Genomic DNA, 16,754 nt, shown 5'->3' with positions numbered 1-16,754 from the left:
CGATGAGACATAAAGCAGCTGAGCTTTTGGCCATGAGAGATCAAGTGAGAAGCGTGGGGACTCCAGGACTCTGGTGAGCAAGACACATACTCTGCTAGGTAGGTGTCCCCTTAAGACAGTCACCAATCCTGGAACCAAGCCCAGAGGGAGCCTCTAGAAGTTGGTGAGGCTGAAAACAGGCAGAAGGGATGAGGAGTCCACCCGGGCCCAGGACATGAGACACAAGTGCATGGCTGACAGACTCACTCTAACCAACAGAAAGCTCTAGGCCCCAGCCCAAGTCCTGTCTGCAGGGGAATGCTCACTGCCTGTGCACGGGAGGCAGTCACTGAAACCGGCCAAGGGCCGGGTGAAGAGCAGGATGCCATGAACATCAGGACTGATGTTACTAAAGTATATTTTGTGTCTAGCATTAAAGCTGGACAACTACAAAACAACTAGAAAATCCCTAACTGTCTGGAAACCAAGCAATGTATTTCAAGTAACCCATTAGCCAAAAAGAAACTCAGAGTATTCTGAATTTAACAATGCAATTAAAAGAAAGATTGGCGCTACATGCAGACAGTGCTGTGAATCCATTAAAATCCAAACTCACTTTTTTTTAAAGACTTTATTTTTAAGTAATCTCTACAGCCATCCTGGGGCTCAAACTTACAACCCCAAGATCAAGAGTTACACACTCCACCTGCTGAGTCAGCCTGCAGTCCCCAAGATCTATACTCCTAAATGCATGTACTAGCAATGAAGATCGGAAATTAGTGATCTAAATATCCACCATCTCACAGTGCATTTAGCAGTTGAACAAAACCAAGGTTTGCTGGTTTGTTTTGACAAGAATAATGGAACTGATAGACATCTAGCAAGACTAACCAAGGGAAAAAGGTCCGGTGGAAACCAACGCCATCAAGGATGAAACAGAACAGAGAAGAGGATGTTCTTAACGGGAGGTGATGACAGAGTATCAGATACTGACAAGAGAAAGTCACGAACTGTATGTCAATGAACATGAAAGTTGAGTTGCATATACAATTTTTTTTTAAAGATTTTATTTATTTATTTAACTGAGAAAGAGAGAGAGAAAGAGAGCACGAAAGCAGGGGGAGCGGCAGAGGGAGAGGGAGGAGCAGGCTACCCACTGAGCGGGGAGCCTGACTTGGGGCTCGATCCCAGAACCCTGGGATCATGACCCAAGCCAAAGGCAGACACCTAACCGACGAAGCCACCCAGGTACCCTGAGATGCACACACAATTCTTCGCAAAGTACAACTTAAGCCACTATAAACTGCTGGTGTACAAAACCAAGACCAGAAACATAAAGCCGAAATAGACATCTTCCATTAAAAATGGTCAATCTGTATTTAAAATTCTTCCCACAAAGGAATATCTGAGTTCTTCCAATAATTTAAGGAATAATGATATTAATCTTACAGAAATTCTTCTACTGAACAAATAGGGGACATTTCCCACTTACCATACGAGACCAGCAAAGCAATGATAGAAAAGCAGACAAGGACAACACAAGAAAGCGTACAAATCAATCTTTCTTATCAACACGGGTGCAAAAATCTTTTTAAAAAATCAGCAAATTTAATCACACAATATTTTTAAATAGCATATTATAACCAAGAGAGGTTCATCAGAAGAATGCAAAGGCAGTTAAACATTCAAAAAGCGCTCTGTGTTTGCAACAGCCTTCTTCCTACTGCCAACATGGAAGCCACCAAGACACCCTTCAGCAGGGGAAAGGGTAAGAGAACTGTGGTCCATCCCAGCAATGAACATTTAGTGCGAAAAAGCAATGAGCTACCAAACCACGAAAACACTTGGAGGAACTGTAAATGCATGTTACTGAGAGAAGCCGATCACACTCTGTGAATCCAACTATACAGCACTCTGAAAGTGGCAAAACCACAGAGACAGTAAAATTTCAGTAGATGCAGAGTTGGGGAGGAGGGGCGGGGATGAGAATGTGGAGCACAAGGGATTTTTAGGGCAGTGAAAAGAGTACGTATGACGTATCATGATGACACATGTCACTATACATCTGTCCACACACAGGGTATGCACCCCCAGAGTGAACCGTACAGCAGATCGTGCACTTCGGGTGATCGGTAAGTCCACGTGTAACACAAGCACCATTCTGCTGGGGGTGCTGACGACGGTACGGCTGTGTACGGTACCAGATCAGTGGGCAGAGGGGAAATCCCTGGACCTTCCCTCAAGTTTGTTGCAAGCCTAAAACAGCTCTTAAAACAAACAAAAACCCTCTTAATTTTTTTTTTAACCAATCAATATAACCAACCAGATTTCAGAAAGGAGGAGAACCACAGGTGTCTTAATATATGCAGAAAAGCATCTGGCCAAGTTTACCAGCCACTCAGGATAAAATCTTTAAGCAAAATAAAAACAGGAAGCAGCTTCCTTGAACTGAAGGGGGTATTTACATTAAACCTAATTTACATAGTGCTGGGAAGAGCCCCTGTCCCGCCTCCAGGAAAAAGAATGAGTGGGTGGGTGCCCACCACTACCACCTCTGGTCACCACCGTTCTGGAAGGCTTCCCAGCCAGGTTCCATGGGCGAAAATGAAGGCAAAAACTCAGGGCTGGGAAGGAAGGAAGAGAAGTATCACTATTCCCAGACTGCACGGCTATGTGTGAAGAAAATCTCTGAGAATAACATACGGGTGAACTGCTACAATTAAGAATGAATGCGGCCAGGTTGCTGGGCGGTCGGATGCAATCAACGACACTTCTGGTCGACTCCACACTCTCTCTCGCTCCCCGGGCTGGACAGCAGGATGCACACACACAGTGCAGCTGCGTCCTGACAGGCAACCCCGCGTCCCCAGAGTTGCTCCGAGGAACTGGCATCCCAGCAGTGAAAGTCACTACCCGCGACACCGAGCGTGCCAAGGGATAAGCCAAGCCAAAAACGTTACTGCAACACGCCTCCACGGCCCGAAGTCCACGGCAGAACCCGTCACGGGGCTTCAGGAAGCAGTGGACACACGTCTCCGCAGAGAAAGCGCTGCCATCAGCTCAGCACCAGAGGCCCCAGGACTCGGCCCAAGGCCCCAGTCCAGACAGCCCTGTGCGGGGGGCCTGGGGCTTCCTGCATCGGCAACGCTGACCTCGCTGCTGACTGCCGGAGCCTCAGCTCTCCCTTTACACAGGAGACAGACACTTTTTCAGCTCTTGAAAGAAGTCCCAAGTCAGGGTGTGAGGAAACCAGGTGCTGACAAACCTTGGGCTTCACTCTGGGCCTCACCCCCAAGTCCGAGGTAAACGCCCCGCGTAACACAGCACATGTGAGAGAGGGGAAAGGAGCATCTTCCTGAGTCCTCTAGATGATCCTCGCTCTGACACGCTAAGATCCGCCGAGACCACGAACTGGGGATGCTTGAAAGGCGCCGGCCCTTTAATAACACTCGCGCTGTCCACCAGACAGGAGGGTCGCAACAAAGAACGCACACTGACCCGCTCAATTTAAACACCTTCAGACATAAACAAGTTTGGAGAATTTTTAAGGAGTTGGTGATGACCCTAGTTCCAGTAAACCCTTCAACAAACTAGATGGGTGTAAAAACTTTCTCCTTCCATACAAGATTTGGGTTTCTCTTCTCACAGAGTCTAACCCGAATATACTAAATTTCCTACGCGGATTTTACTTAACGAAGAGCTCACACTACTTAGATATTTAATGTTATAGTATCAGTATGTGACAGCCTGTATTTTCCCAAAGAAGCTGTAACACTGGTCCTGACTGTCTCTCCAACAGGTTCCTTGCCCTCAAGTCTTGGGGGGCTTCTGACCAGCCTAAGAAACATCCTACGCTAGGTAAGAAAAGGCAAACCAGGTTCCCTTGGTTCCCTTGGTTCTCTTGGGCTACTCGCTCACGAAACCCAACCAACAGGCTCTCCAGAAGCCCAAGAACTGAGCTCTGACAACCGAAGCCTGAGCCAGCCTTCCCACCAAGAGCCAGCACAGGCTTCTGAGCCATCCTCCGGGGGGGGGGGGGGGGGGGGCAGAGCCACCCTCCAGGGGGGCTCCTCTGGCTCCCAGTTGTGACACCCGAGCTCCCACCACACGGAAATAGCTGTCCCTGTCGAGCCCTGTCCAGACTGCAGATCTGAACAAAATAATTCTTGTCACTTCAAGCCACTCAGTGTTGGGATGACTTGCCGTCAGCAACAGATGACCGGGACGGCGTGCATTCCAGCGGACGCAAGCACGAGTGGCTCTCGCCCGGCACAGGAGTGTGGGGCCCTACGATGACTTGCCCACGTGGCCTGAACAGCACTTGCCTCTGTCCTCCCCCCACTCCATGACTAAGGATACGGAGCGAGCATCTTTCCAATGCCTGGCCAAACTGTCCTACTCCCTTCTAAGTTTCGAGTCAGCATCCAGCACTTTATCCCTTGTACGTTCAGTGTCGTAAGCCACCTGCGAAAGCACGTCTGATAACGAACTTTCTTGCCAGGTTCACGTCCACCAGAACATCCTCTGTTTTGCCACAACTCTCTTCGTCAGTAAGTTCGCCTTTATTTACGAAGCTCCTCTGACTACGCAATTAGCAAGTCCGGCTCCACAGCAAAGGCGACCTTCCTACAGTCAACTACCTGTTTCTGTGACTCTCAGTCAGAACCCCGCATGGCGATCTGCACGTGCAGGAAGTGTCTGTCGCACCGCACGCACACCCACGCGTGTGTGCACACTCTCAGCACTCTTAGTTACTTCCTGCCGTGCTGCTGGCATTTCTGCGTCTGCGTCATCTCCAGCTGCAGCATTTCGAGCCTGCCCAAACTCCAGCACAGGCCTTAAAAGCTGAAATAACTCCTGGGTCCACTGGCCAGATTAATGCAACACGTCCCCCGGTTCCTAGGGCGGCTGCAGGCAAGCCGAGGGCTCCGCTGCTCCTGCTCCACGGGAGTCGCCGGCTTCACAGGTGCTCAGCACGTTCCACTCCACTTCCTGGGCGACCCTCTGCTGCTTCAACTCTGCATTTCATCTTTGTTGCCCAATTCCCTCCTATGACAGTCCATTTTTGTAAGATGTCACAGGGGTTGATCACTGGCAAACAAAAAGGCACCACGACTGCACATCTGCTGTCTGTGTATAAACTGAGTCACAGACGCAGGGAGAGAGGTACTGCGACTGGCTACCGGTCACACGTCACATCTGTCATTTCTGTAGTGCTCTGCAGACTGAGTTCGCACCGTACACAGCGGCTCCCAGCTGACTTATGTGTGAACTACAACTGAACCATGCCATTGAGGACTGGTGTCACTGAAGCCACAGAAATTGGTATTTGTGCATACTGGAGCCACGCACAGCACGGACTGTCTGTATAACAATTCAACTAATATTTTTATTAAACAGATTGTTTTTTGACTTCAGAAAATATGGCCAATTATGTAAATCATTTACTTTATCTGAGATATAACTATAAAAATTTTCATGCTGTATTTCTGATGAAAATATTCAATATTAGCCTTTAATATCAACTTTAAATTGATTTCTTAGATTGGTAATATTGAGACCTTGAAGGTAACTATGAATAATTTTTGGAGACGTAAAAAAATCCTAAGGAAATGAGGAATGGCAAAATAGAAAGAGTGCGACTGTGCTGAGTTATGAGCAGTCCTACTTACGTTCAGCCTATTTAAACATATCTGATATTTATAAAACCCATACTGACAAAATGCTGTTGAGATGAGCAGGTTTTAAATCTAAAGTTACATGTGTTAAGTGTGTAACTTGTGTGTGTGTGTATTTTTTAAATTTTTTATTTTTTATAAACATATATTTTTATCCTCAGGGGTACAGGTCTGTGAATTGCCAGGTTAACTTGTGTGTTTTTGTTTATGTTTTAAAGATTTTGTTTAGTTATTTGACAGAACAAGAGAGCACAGTGTGGGGAAGGGTAGGGGGGAGAGGCTGAAGCAGAAACCACCCCTCCACTACCACCACCGAGCCTGATGCGGGGCTCGATCCCAAGATCCGGAGATCACGACCTGAACTGAAGGCAGATGCTCAACCAACAGAGCCACCCAGGCGCCCCTCCTTCTGTATATTTAAACTCAGAAACATAGGGGTGACTACTGGCCAACATTGTGATCTGTTCCCTTACCTTCTAAAAGGAGTAAAACCTAGAAACAATCAGAAATAATCTTTTCCATATATCCAATTAGCTAAACTCCTAAAACATATGTTAAACAGATTCCGTCTTGGGATCCAGAAGGAAAACTATCTTTTCCCTTCTTAATATTACAGTAACTTCCTACACTGATAAACCCTTGTCACCTTTTTTAACCCTTCTCATTTTTTGCACTGTAAAAAAATAACAAAAGTATACAAGTGCTTTGTCAAGTTAGAATATTAAAAATAATTTAGGTATATCTTGTCCTGGACTTCCTAAAACTTTTTAAAGATGTATTTATTTATTTGAAAAAGATAGAGAAGGGGAGGGAGGTGGCAGAAAGAGAGAGAGAGAGAGAATCTCATGCAGACTCCCTGCTCTGTGGGGAGCCCAACCTGGGGCAGGATGCAGGGCTGATCCCATGACCCACGAGACCACGACCTGAGCAGAAAGCAAGAGTTGGACACTCAGCCATCTGAGCCACCCAGGTGCCCCTGGATTTCTAAACTTCTGGTCACTGTGTTATGGGAGTCACCTCTGTGCTCAGTGGCAGCACTGACGGCTCTAACAGGCATACATCCTCCCATTTAAAGCTTAAAAGTTAAAAATCTTTATCTCCAGGAGATAGGCCTTCAAGGTTGTTTAGGATTTCAGCATGCTATGGAAACAAAGGGGGTTTTCTCTGTAGACACCTCTAATTAAAAATGGGAAAAGAAATAATGACTTCAGACATGTCTTAAAATCATACCGATCAGGCCTGAAGCCTGCATGAACACCTGTGAAGGTGAAAGGAGGATCCTGGAGGCTCCAGACACAGCAAGCGGGTCTTGTGTTTCTACTATTTCCGGTACCATGAAAACAGTAGTCCAGCTGGATTTGACAAATCTGTACGACTCCAACCAGATAACCCAACTGACCCTACACAAGCAATAGACAGTAGACACCCTTAACCTACGTTGGTTCAGTCGACCGACCTGTTCAGCGACCGTCCCAGTACTCTCTGCCCTCTGACTACTGTTTCCTTCCCCTGTCTTTCCAAAACAAGCACGTGAGCCAACAGTCTGTCCAACTGCCTATTTGGGTCTCCATCCCTCAAACTTCTAGCAAGGACCCTAGAACTAAAGCTATGAACCCAAATGGTGCTATATTTCACCCTAAAACTAAGAATCACATTTCCCTTTATCTTTTTTTTTTTTTTTAAAGATTTTATTTGACAGAGAGAGAGATCACAAACAGGCAGGCAGTTGGGGGGGCGGTTAGCAGGGTAGCAGGTTCCCTGCTGAGCAGAGAGCCCAATGCGGGGCTCGATCCCAGGACTCTGAGATCATGACCCGACCTGAACTGAAGGCAGAGGCTTAACCCACTGAGCCACCTAGGCGCCCCTCCCTTTATCTTTAATACCAGAATATTATTAACCCCAAAACACCTAAACTAGGCTCCAGGCCCTAGTTACTAACCAATGACACTGGTATATCCTTGAGCCCCAAAAGAGCTCAGGGACTCTGAGAACAGGAGAACACATGAGCGTGAGGATCCACAGTCAGGGTCAACGGCCTTCCTCAGAGAACTCCACAGACACTGGTATGGATCTACTTCAATCCTCTCAGGGTACCTGCATCCCCAACCCAGACCAATTCAAGTACAGACTGATTGTTAAAAGTCCAGTATCCCATGCAGCCTATGTGTCTCCTCTCCCAACATAACCACCCAATCATTCTCTGTGACATCGGATAATCGTCCCCTGCACACCAGGTCAGATGAACTCTCCAGTAACTTGTATTTATTAATAGTTCCATGTGACACGTTGCTGGGAAGGGTCTGAAAACCGGCAGTTCACCAGTTTGTAGGAGGATCTCTATGCCAGCTAGGAGCTCCCAATTGGGAGCACGGGGTCATACAATCATACATTACAGGGAGCTATGGCACATGGAACATAGTGGCTCACCTCTCCAGCAAAAACTCATCGGCTCCCAGTCCTAGATACTATGGTTCTTCTCGACTCTTCACTGGATAGCCAAAGTGGAAACTGTACAACAGGTATCCTGGGTAAATAATTTAGGAAAAGGGAAATGTCTGATGGATCACCCAAAGGAAAAAAGTCCCCTTTGTTATCCAAGACAGGCCAACCTGATCCAAGGGACTTTCCCTCTTGGGCCTTAAGCCAACTAGAAAACCAGCCATAGTGAAGGCTCCCCAGTTTCTTGTGACTGTTCTGCTGGCATCTTCCTCTGTGTTAGGTAGCTAGATATTTATTTATTTATTTATTTATTTTTAAGATTTTATTTATTTATTTGACAGAGATCACAAGTAGGCAGAGAGAGAGGAGGAGGAGGAAGCAGGCTCCCTACTGAGCAGAGAGCCCGATGCAGGGCTTGATCCCAGGACCCTGAGATCATGACCGGAGCCGAAGGCAGAGGCTTAACCCACTGAGCCATCCTGGCACCCCAGTAGCTTGATATTTAAATATTGTAACAAAGCCACTGCACTGAGCTAAGATCCAATTAAGGCTAGAGTAACAAAAGGAAATGAGATGGATAAAAAGAAGGTTTGGAGAAACCATGATGAGGAAAAGAGGCCAGAAGTGGCCTAACTAAAGAAGAAGGGCCTCCAAGAAGCCGAGAGCCGAAGCCGGAAACAGACGAGCACGACACGCACGCTCCACTGTTTCCAGGAGCGCCGGCAGATAACTGAAGCTGCCTCCCCAGGCAGCCATCCACGAGCTCAAAGCCCACTTTGTCAGGTGCAGCCAATCAACCAGACGTCCTATCAAGACCCAATGTAAAGACACTGCTTAGTAACTTCCATCTTCTCTATTGTACAGGACTGTAACATCTGGTAACACGACTGGATCAACTAACCGGCCATCCCTACAACAGAGCAGAAGAGCGCTCGGCCATAACAAGGAACAGGTCCTAGTACCACAACAGGCAGAAGCCTTGACAACATTACGGTAAGTAAAAGCAGTCAGACAAAAGGCTGTATGTTGTAGGATCCATCTATACGACAATTCCAAGACAGGCAACTCCAAGGGGACAGAAAGCAGGCATGAGTCTGCCAGAGGCAAGGGGGTCGGAGTCGTGGAGAGACTGGCTACGGGTACTGGGTCTCTCTGTGGGGCCACGGAGCGTGACAGCGTTGAGGGTCGCACAGCCCTGTGTGTACACTTCAAACCACATGGAGAATTTCATGTTATGTGAACATGAATTTTATCTCCATTTTTAAAATTTGTATTTTTTAAGTATAGCTTTTCTATGGCTCCAAAATTTTAAACACCAACGGTGCTTACTGTGGCAAAGACGTGGAGCAGCTAGAGCTTTTATACACTGCTGGCTGGGCTATGATTTGATACAAGCCTTCGGAAGCGATCTCTGCGGAAGAACACCGTGACATATACCATGAGCAGCCATTTCACTATGAAGTACACGCCCAAGGAAGACACAGTTGCGGGGTCACCAAAAGACACATGGAGTATTCATAGTGGCACCACTCATATCGTTCAAAACTGGAAACAACCCAACCATCCATCAACAATAAAATACAAACTGTGGTGGATACTGAAATGGAATACTATACAGCAATGAAAAATCAGGGCTCCATACACCAACGCGGATGACTCTCACAGACATTAGGATAAACAGACAAAGTGAGTCATGGCAACAGAAATCAAAATGTTGGCCACCTTCCCGGGGACGCTGACTGAAGGGAGCCATCAGGGAGGCTGCTGGGGCTGCTGCCACTGCAAACACTGATCCGGAAGGTAGTAGTTAATCCTACACCAGGATACATAGGATGTATGCAACTTACAGGAGATATATTTCAATTATATACATTTATTTACAAAATGAGAACAAAACTTTTTGCCAGAAGACTCTACACAACAATTAACCAAAAGCAACATGCCAAGCCAAATGCCCTGGATGAAATTACTTGCCTGAGAAACAGTTACCAACCCAGCAAAGCAGCAAGTCACAGGTGCACATTTTACAACGACAACCATTCTTGATTTTTACTTTTCTGCCTAGGTCTCTCTTCTAACCATATGTGAACATGCTGTTCTGCAAAACACGGAAAATGAGCGACACTTGCAAATACAAAATTACTGTTCATTTACCATCTTCTGTGAGAGGACTTCTTTAAGCACACACAGACATGCATATGTGCCTATGTATACAGTGATGACAGAGATCTTTGAGAATCTATTGAAAAACATGAACATTTCTAAGAGAAAATGTATACACACTAAAACACAGACAATTCTGTACATGATCACAAAGTTCATGGATCCTCTAAAACTCATACCTGGACCCCGCTCTAAGACCAACGGCCCAGCCACGGGAGGCAAATGTCCGCCTGTACCAGCACTCATTACAAGTAATTAAAATTACCACTTCCGGGGTGACTGCACACGCAAGGAAGGAGAAAGGTCAGCTCATTACCTTCATCTCCAGCACAACTGTTAGAGGTGGGCGTGCCCGCCGGGCCACAGCGACATCGAAGTCTATGATGAAAGAGACTGCATGGTCCGAGGACAGAAGTCTCCTCTGCGGCCAGGAGGTGACAGTGTGACACCGGGGGTTTGAGGCCCTTCAGTTAGGATACACTGTACATCTGAACACCAGGGAGCCCCTTCAGCCCCACCTAACAATGTCCTCTGCCCCTGAAACCCTCAGGCCGAGGGGAGCCGTCCACTTACCAGCATGCACACGCGCACACGCACGCTACCACTGCAGTCCCCCCGCTGGGAGCAGCAGCGTGTGTGCTGACGGGTGTGGCACATCCTGTCACACACGTTGTCGGAAAGGCCAGAGAAACCTGGTGCGTCCCACACAGCCTGTAACCGGCCTTGCACACAGCTTCCCGGGACACCCTGGCAACGGGAAGGCGAACGCAGGAAGATCCTTTTCCTTCTCGTTCAGTGAGCGGCAGCGAAGGGGAGGGAACGAACTCGGGGACGCGCAGCCGGAGGGAGCGGGCGGGCAGCCGGCGGGAGGCTGGACGGGTGTGTCTGTGGCACACGACAGGCCCCGGGTCTCCTGGAAGTCGCAGTAGTAGGACTGTCCCCTTGAAGCCAGGCTGAGGAGGTCATGCCTGGCTCCTAGCCGCGTCTGCTGAGCACGTCGGTCATGATACACGTTCCCGAACACATCTTTGTTACTCACTGCAAATCTCCCAGATGAAACACGGTTAAAGTACTTTTCTACAGTAGTACGGGTAACGGAATAACACGTGTAAACATGTAAAGTAAAACAGAGTGAATGGGATGTTCAAAATCCACGCAGAAGACCTCCATGAACTAACTCCTCTGGCGCTTCAACAGCTCTGAGTTCGCACCTGCCATTTCACATGTGGCATCAAAACACTTTCTTTACAAAGAAACTACTTCAATAGGATGCCTTCCAAGCGCAGAAAAGTCTGGTCCTTAGTAAGCTGTAAGCGTGGCTCCTAGATCCCCTATGAGGGGCCCCGCTAGGCCCTGCGCCCTGTACTGGGTCCCTGAGTCCTGGGAGGGCTACAGATGCTAAAGGTTCATGGCTGTTCCCCTGAAATCACTCTGCCAACTCGAAGGAGGTGTGAGAACAGAGCCCGGCCCTTGTGATGTTTAGAGACAGGAGAGAGGAAGAGCCTCGTTGCTGGAAGAAATGGAGAAGCCGCCGGAGGGGAGGCCGAGAGAACAGTCACGGAAGGAGCCGCCCAGCGCAGGACCTAAGTCACTCCGCCCCCAGCCCTCCGCCCCGCTGTGGTGATGGGGGGCATAGCCTGCTGGAGGGGGTACCACAGAGCTTCCAAAGAAGAGGTGCAGACAGGAAGTGCAAGGAACTCACAGCATTGTGGCCAAGGGGAACAAAGACGGGGGACCCACTGCAGAGAAGGCGGTGGTCCTGCTGGCCCTGCACGTGGCGCATGAAAGCCACACACAGACACACGGACTGGAGACCAGGTCCAGCGAGTCTGCCTGTATTCACTAAATACGGGACTAAAATCTCCCTGTGCTCAAATGGTATATACTTAGCTTCTACTGAGTAAGAAAAAACCTGGGGCTCCTGGCTGGCTCCAACTATAGAGCAGGACTTGGTCTCAGGGTTGTGAATTCAAGGCCCACATTGGGGGTAGGGTTTACTTTAAAAAAAAAAGCAAAATTAGGTCTAGTATTACAAGGTAAAAACGAAAAGCTTTACTGAACACTGCCCATGTTGCAGCTACCTAAGCAGTTCTGTACATACACGATCTCCATGCAATCCAGACACAAACCCAAACAAGCACACGCTACCCCTCCCATGAAGGAGAGACAAACGGAGACATAAAACTGAGGGAGAAGCGGGGTCTGGACGTCCCTCCCCGCCCACTACCACACACAATAAACTACTAGAAAACTGTGCGGGACACAGGAAGCAACTGCTTTCATCCTGACCAGGCAGCACCTAGCCACGACCTCTGAGCGGGGGACAGATGAAGTGAGCCCAGTGCTCTGCCAGGGGCCATTTCTGCACCGCAGCACAGGGAGGGTAACCGAGAGCCTGGTGGGCTCAAGAAGAACAGAGAGGCGGGACAGCTAGAACTTGTCAGGAGTCGTGCAGAGACAAAGTTCCCAACCCCCCATGGAGCTCCCCTTGAACATTTGGGCATTTATATTCATTAGTTCATTAAAACAGTCCTGCCTGGTGGCTCACAAAGAAAAAATTATTTTTTTATTTTATTTTTTATTAACATATAATGTATTATTTGCCCCAGGGGTACAGGTCCGTGAATCATCAGGCTTACACACTTCACAGCACTCACCACAGCACATAGCAGCATCCATCACCCAGCCACCCTCTGCCTACCCCGACCCCGACCCCAACCCCCAGCAACCCTCAGTTTGTTTCCTGAGATTAAGAGTCTCTCATGGTTTGTCTCCCTCCTGGGTTCCATCTTGTTTCTTTTTTTTTCCCTCCCCTCCCCCCACGACCCCCTGCCCTGCCTCTCAACTTCCTCATATCAGGGAGATCATGTGATAATTGTCTTTCTCTGGTTGACTTATTTCGCTCAGTATAATACCCTCTAGTTCCATCCACATCATTGCAAATGTCAAGAAAAATTACTATTTTTAATGAGCCTAGATCATCATCTTAACACTTTAGTCTCTAAAAACTAACTCCAGAACTTAGCACAAAGAATTAAGTTAGGAGGGGCTACAGTGTCACGATGCCGATACAGGGTCTGGGCGGGCTTAAAATCCAGCCCCACAAACACGCGGGTAACAGGCCAGCAGGACCCAGTTCGGAACCGCAGTGTGGGACAGCAGGGGCTTCACAGGACCATCAAGGGATTGAATATAAAGACGTTTACGAAAACCACGCGATCTGGAATGTGCTGTGTACACCATGAGGAAGCTGATGCTGATGACTGGGCAGCGAACACTTGTCCCCTCGTCAGCAGGCGGCAGGTTACCCAAGGAGCTCATCGGGTCAGTCTGACCCTGAGAGTTTGTAAGAGCCCCACCACAAACCTACTTGCCAACAATCTGTGCCTTAGGGGCACCTGGGGGGCTCAGCTAGTTAAGCGTCTGCTTTTGGCTCAGGTCATGGTCCCAGGGTCCTGGAATGGGTCCCGGGGCGGAGCCCGGCATCAGGGTCCTGGCTCGGCGGGGGGGTCTACTTCTGCCTCTCCCTTCTGCTCATGCTCTCGCTTACACGCTTGCTCTAATAAATAAATAAAATCTTAAAAAAAAAAAAAAGAATCTTTAACAAAGTCAGCACATGATCGCTCCGCAAGTTTTGTGTGGGTACAACAGCATCACGATACCTGCTCAATCTACCAGGTTACACTGTCATTTTCTTCAGTGTATTTATTTACTGTCCAGCTGCTACTTCATTCCCTACCCCAACCAAAACATCTTACAGTAGACTATGCATGAGGTGCTCACGTGGGCGTCAGAGTATCGGAACAGACAGATACTAGGAAAGACACAGACTAGTGGTCTGGACAGAGCAGGACAATGGTCCCTGCCCCTGTGGCCCTCATGAGAAAGACCAGCACAGACCAGTACATGAAGAACATGGTGTTGGGGGTGATGTTGGGAGAACAGGTCATCGCCCAAACTTGGGGCATGGCCAAGTGCCTCCAGAATCTGAGTTCCAAGCCAAAATCTTGAGAAAAGCCATGTCCAAAGTCACACCCAACAAAAGCCATGGCTGCAGCTGTAGGTTAGGGATCCGGGAGCGGCTTTAACTCAAACAGCAGAGAAGCCGGACATGGCCTCGCTCCACAGCAAGTGGAGAGCAAGGGTATGCACCTGGGCAGCACCTGAGCCCCAGGAGACCAATCTGGAAGCTTCTGTTGCAATCCCGATGTCGCTAACTACAGCCCAGGAGGTGGAAAGACTTGAGAGCCATAAAAAGGTCAAGAGGACAGAGGCTGACTAAATCGCACAAGGTAAGGTTAGAGGAAGTCAGTGGCCACTTCTCTTGCTCAGGTGACTGAGTGGGAAAGTGACACCACTTCACGGAGACGCAGAACACCAGAGAGGCAGAGGCTGTCTGTCCGAGGGACGGCATGAGCTCAAAGTAGAAGTCACTTCAGTTTGCTGTTCGTTATTGGGGACACAGGCGGGAGGTGCTTCCCGCCTGCTGTCGGGGGTGGGGAGCGGGGAGCTGGACATCTGGAAGCTACCTCTGGGAAGGGGATTCATTAGTCCTTTACCAGATAGATGAGCTACAGGTATTTTCTCCCATTCTGCAGGTGGCCCTTTTTCGCCCTCTCGTTGATAGGTTTCCCTTGTTAGGTGGAAACTTCAGTCTGATGCTGTCCCACTGGTTTATTTTTGTCTTTGCTGTGCGGCAGAGGCTGTCGAGGAACCCTGTACACGCGGATGACCCGGCGATCTATGCCCTGAGCAGAGAATCAGCTGCTTGGCTAGAGATCCCAGAAGGTTCCAGTCTGCCTGTTCGCTTGGACCAGTCTCCTTAGAGAAGAATTCTTCCACCTCCTGCCAGGATCGGGTGAAAGCCTCCTGACAGGATTCTGGGAGCCAAACAGAGAGAAAGCATGGCTAACTTCATCTACTACCCAATTTTGAGTGCAAGAGCACCATTTCCAGAGTAGAACTGTTAACAACCCACAATGGGGAAATAAGTTATCACAATAGCATTTCAACTGTTGCGGCTTTGAAGACTCACTGGTTAGGCAAATCCCTTAGATCATCAAAACTAAAGCCATCAAGACTTGAGCCATTCAGTTACTTCCTATGGACAAGATACCCTACAGACTACAGCACAGCTAAAACTTCATCTAAATCACACAAGTAAACCTTTAAAAGAATGAGCCCAGGGCACTTGGGTGACTCAATGGATCAAACCTCTACCTTCGGCTCAGGTTATGGTCTCGGGGTCCTGGGATCGAGCCCCGCATCCAGCTCTCTGCTCAGTGGGGAGCCTGCTTCCCCCTCCCTTTCTGCCTGCCTCTCTGCCTACTTGTGATCTCTCTCTCTCTCTCTCTGTGTCAAATAAATAAATAAAATATTTTTTAAAATAATAAAATAAAAGAGTGAGCCCAGCCTGATCCCTGAGCGTGTAAGTGAAGAAGGCTGGAAATTCTCCATGGAGGCAAGTGTCCGCAAAAGCTCCACGGACAGTGGCTTCCGAGCAAGATCCTGACTGAGAAGCGGAGCATGTCGCTCACTAACGTTCACAACTGTGCCTGGCTCCCCCCATCCCAGCAAGGTGACTCTTAAATTATTAGAGGCTCCTTGTCTGCAGAGTGCAAGCAGTAACAGCCCCCACTAACTGCCGTAGTAAGGGGAGAGGGCTTATTAGCAAGGTGTGTTAGAGACAAAGTCAGCGTCTGGTCCGTGGCAGCAGCAGTTAGGAGGGATACCCTGAATTCTCTCGGCTGCTGAAAGGGAGATGCTAACGTTGTTCTCCAAACTGAAATCCTGTAAGAACACCCCCATTTAACTAATACTTCGAAAGTCCCACCATAGCCCTAAAAAAGCATCTTCCCTGTTACACTTCAAAGCTTTATGAATCTATGTCAAAAAAGGAAACAACAGACTAAGCTTCCTACTTTGGCAACATCTGGGAAGTCTGCAATGGGTAATTAAAGCCAATGACCAAGGGAAGCACAGTGTTCCACAGGATTTTCCCCAAACCTTGTCCTATAAAAAGACAGGACGCATTTTTCTCAACTGAAAATACACCAGCAGTACACCATTCCATTGCGATCTTACACAAAAGTTAAGAAAACAGAATACCCATCAGGCTGGTATTGTCTTCTTAATGACGACAATACCTGTCTTCTTTACAGACAATACTGTCAACTGACAGACAATACTCCGTCAACTTTACAACAGAGTGAGATCTTCCCAGGAAAAAAGTAGCATTAGTATGTGATACTCTAGCAGTATTTCGTTTCTGTTAGAAAAATTTAAAAAGGTTAAAAAACAGACCTTGGCGGAAATACGACATACTGGCCTCACCCTAGTTAACAAGGTCCTAGGTTTCTTCTCTTCGTTTGTTTGTAATGTCAGACAGGCTATACACAATACAACATTTCTCTGGCCCACGTGAGTACAAGGAAACTTTATACTCATGTCCCCTAAACTCAATACATAACTTTAAACAAAACTGTATGTGAAGAG

The 16,754-nt window shown here is 48.0% G+C and overlaps 1 protein-coding gene across 49 annotated transcripts in view; it reads right to left on the bottom strand.

Moving 5' to 3' along the window:
• Positions 1 to 16,754, bottom strand: part of PTK2 (protein tyrosine kinase 2) — a 247,100-nt gene that overhangs the window by 165,872 nt on the left and 64,474 nt on the right. The window lies entirely within an intron of this gene.

The sequence above is a fragment of the Mustela nivalis genome, assembly GCF_964662115.1.
Source record: "Mustela nivalis genome assembly, chromosome: 2".
Lineage (NCBI taxonomy): Eukaryota > Metazoa > Chordata > Mammalia > Carnivora > Mustelidae > Mustela > Mustela nivalis.
Note: the sequence above shows the minus strand (reverse complement) of the source record. Positions and strands in the feature narration are given on the sequence as shown.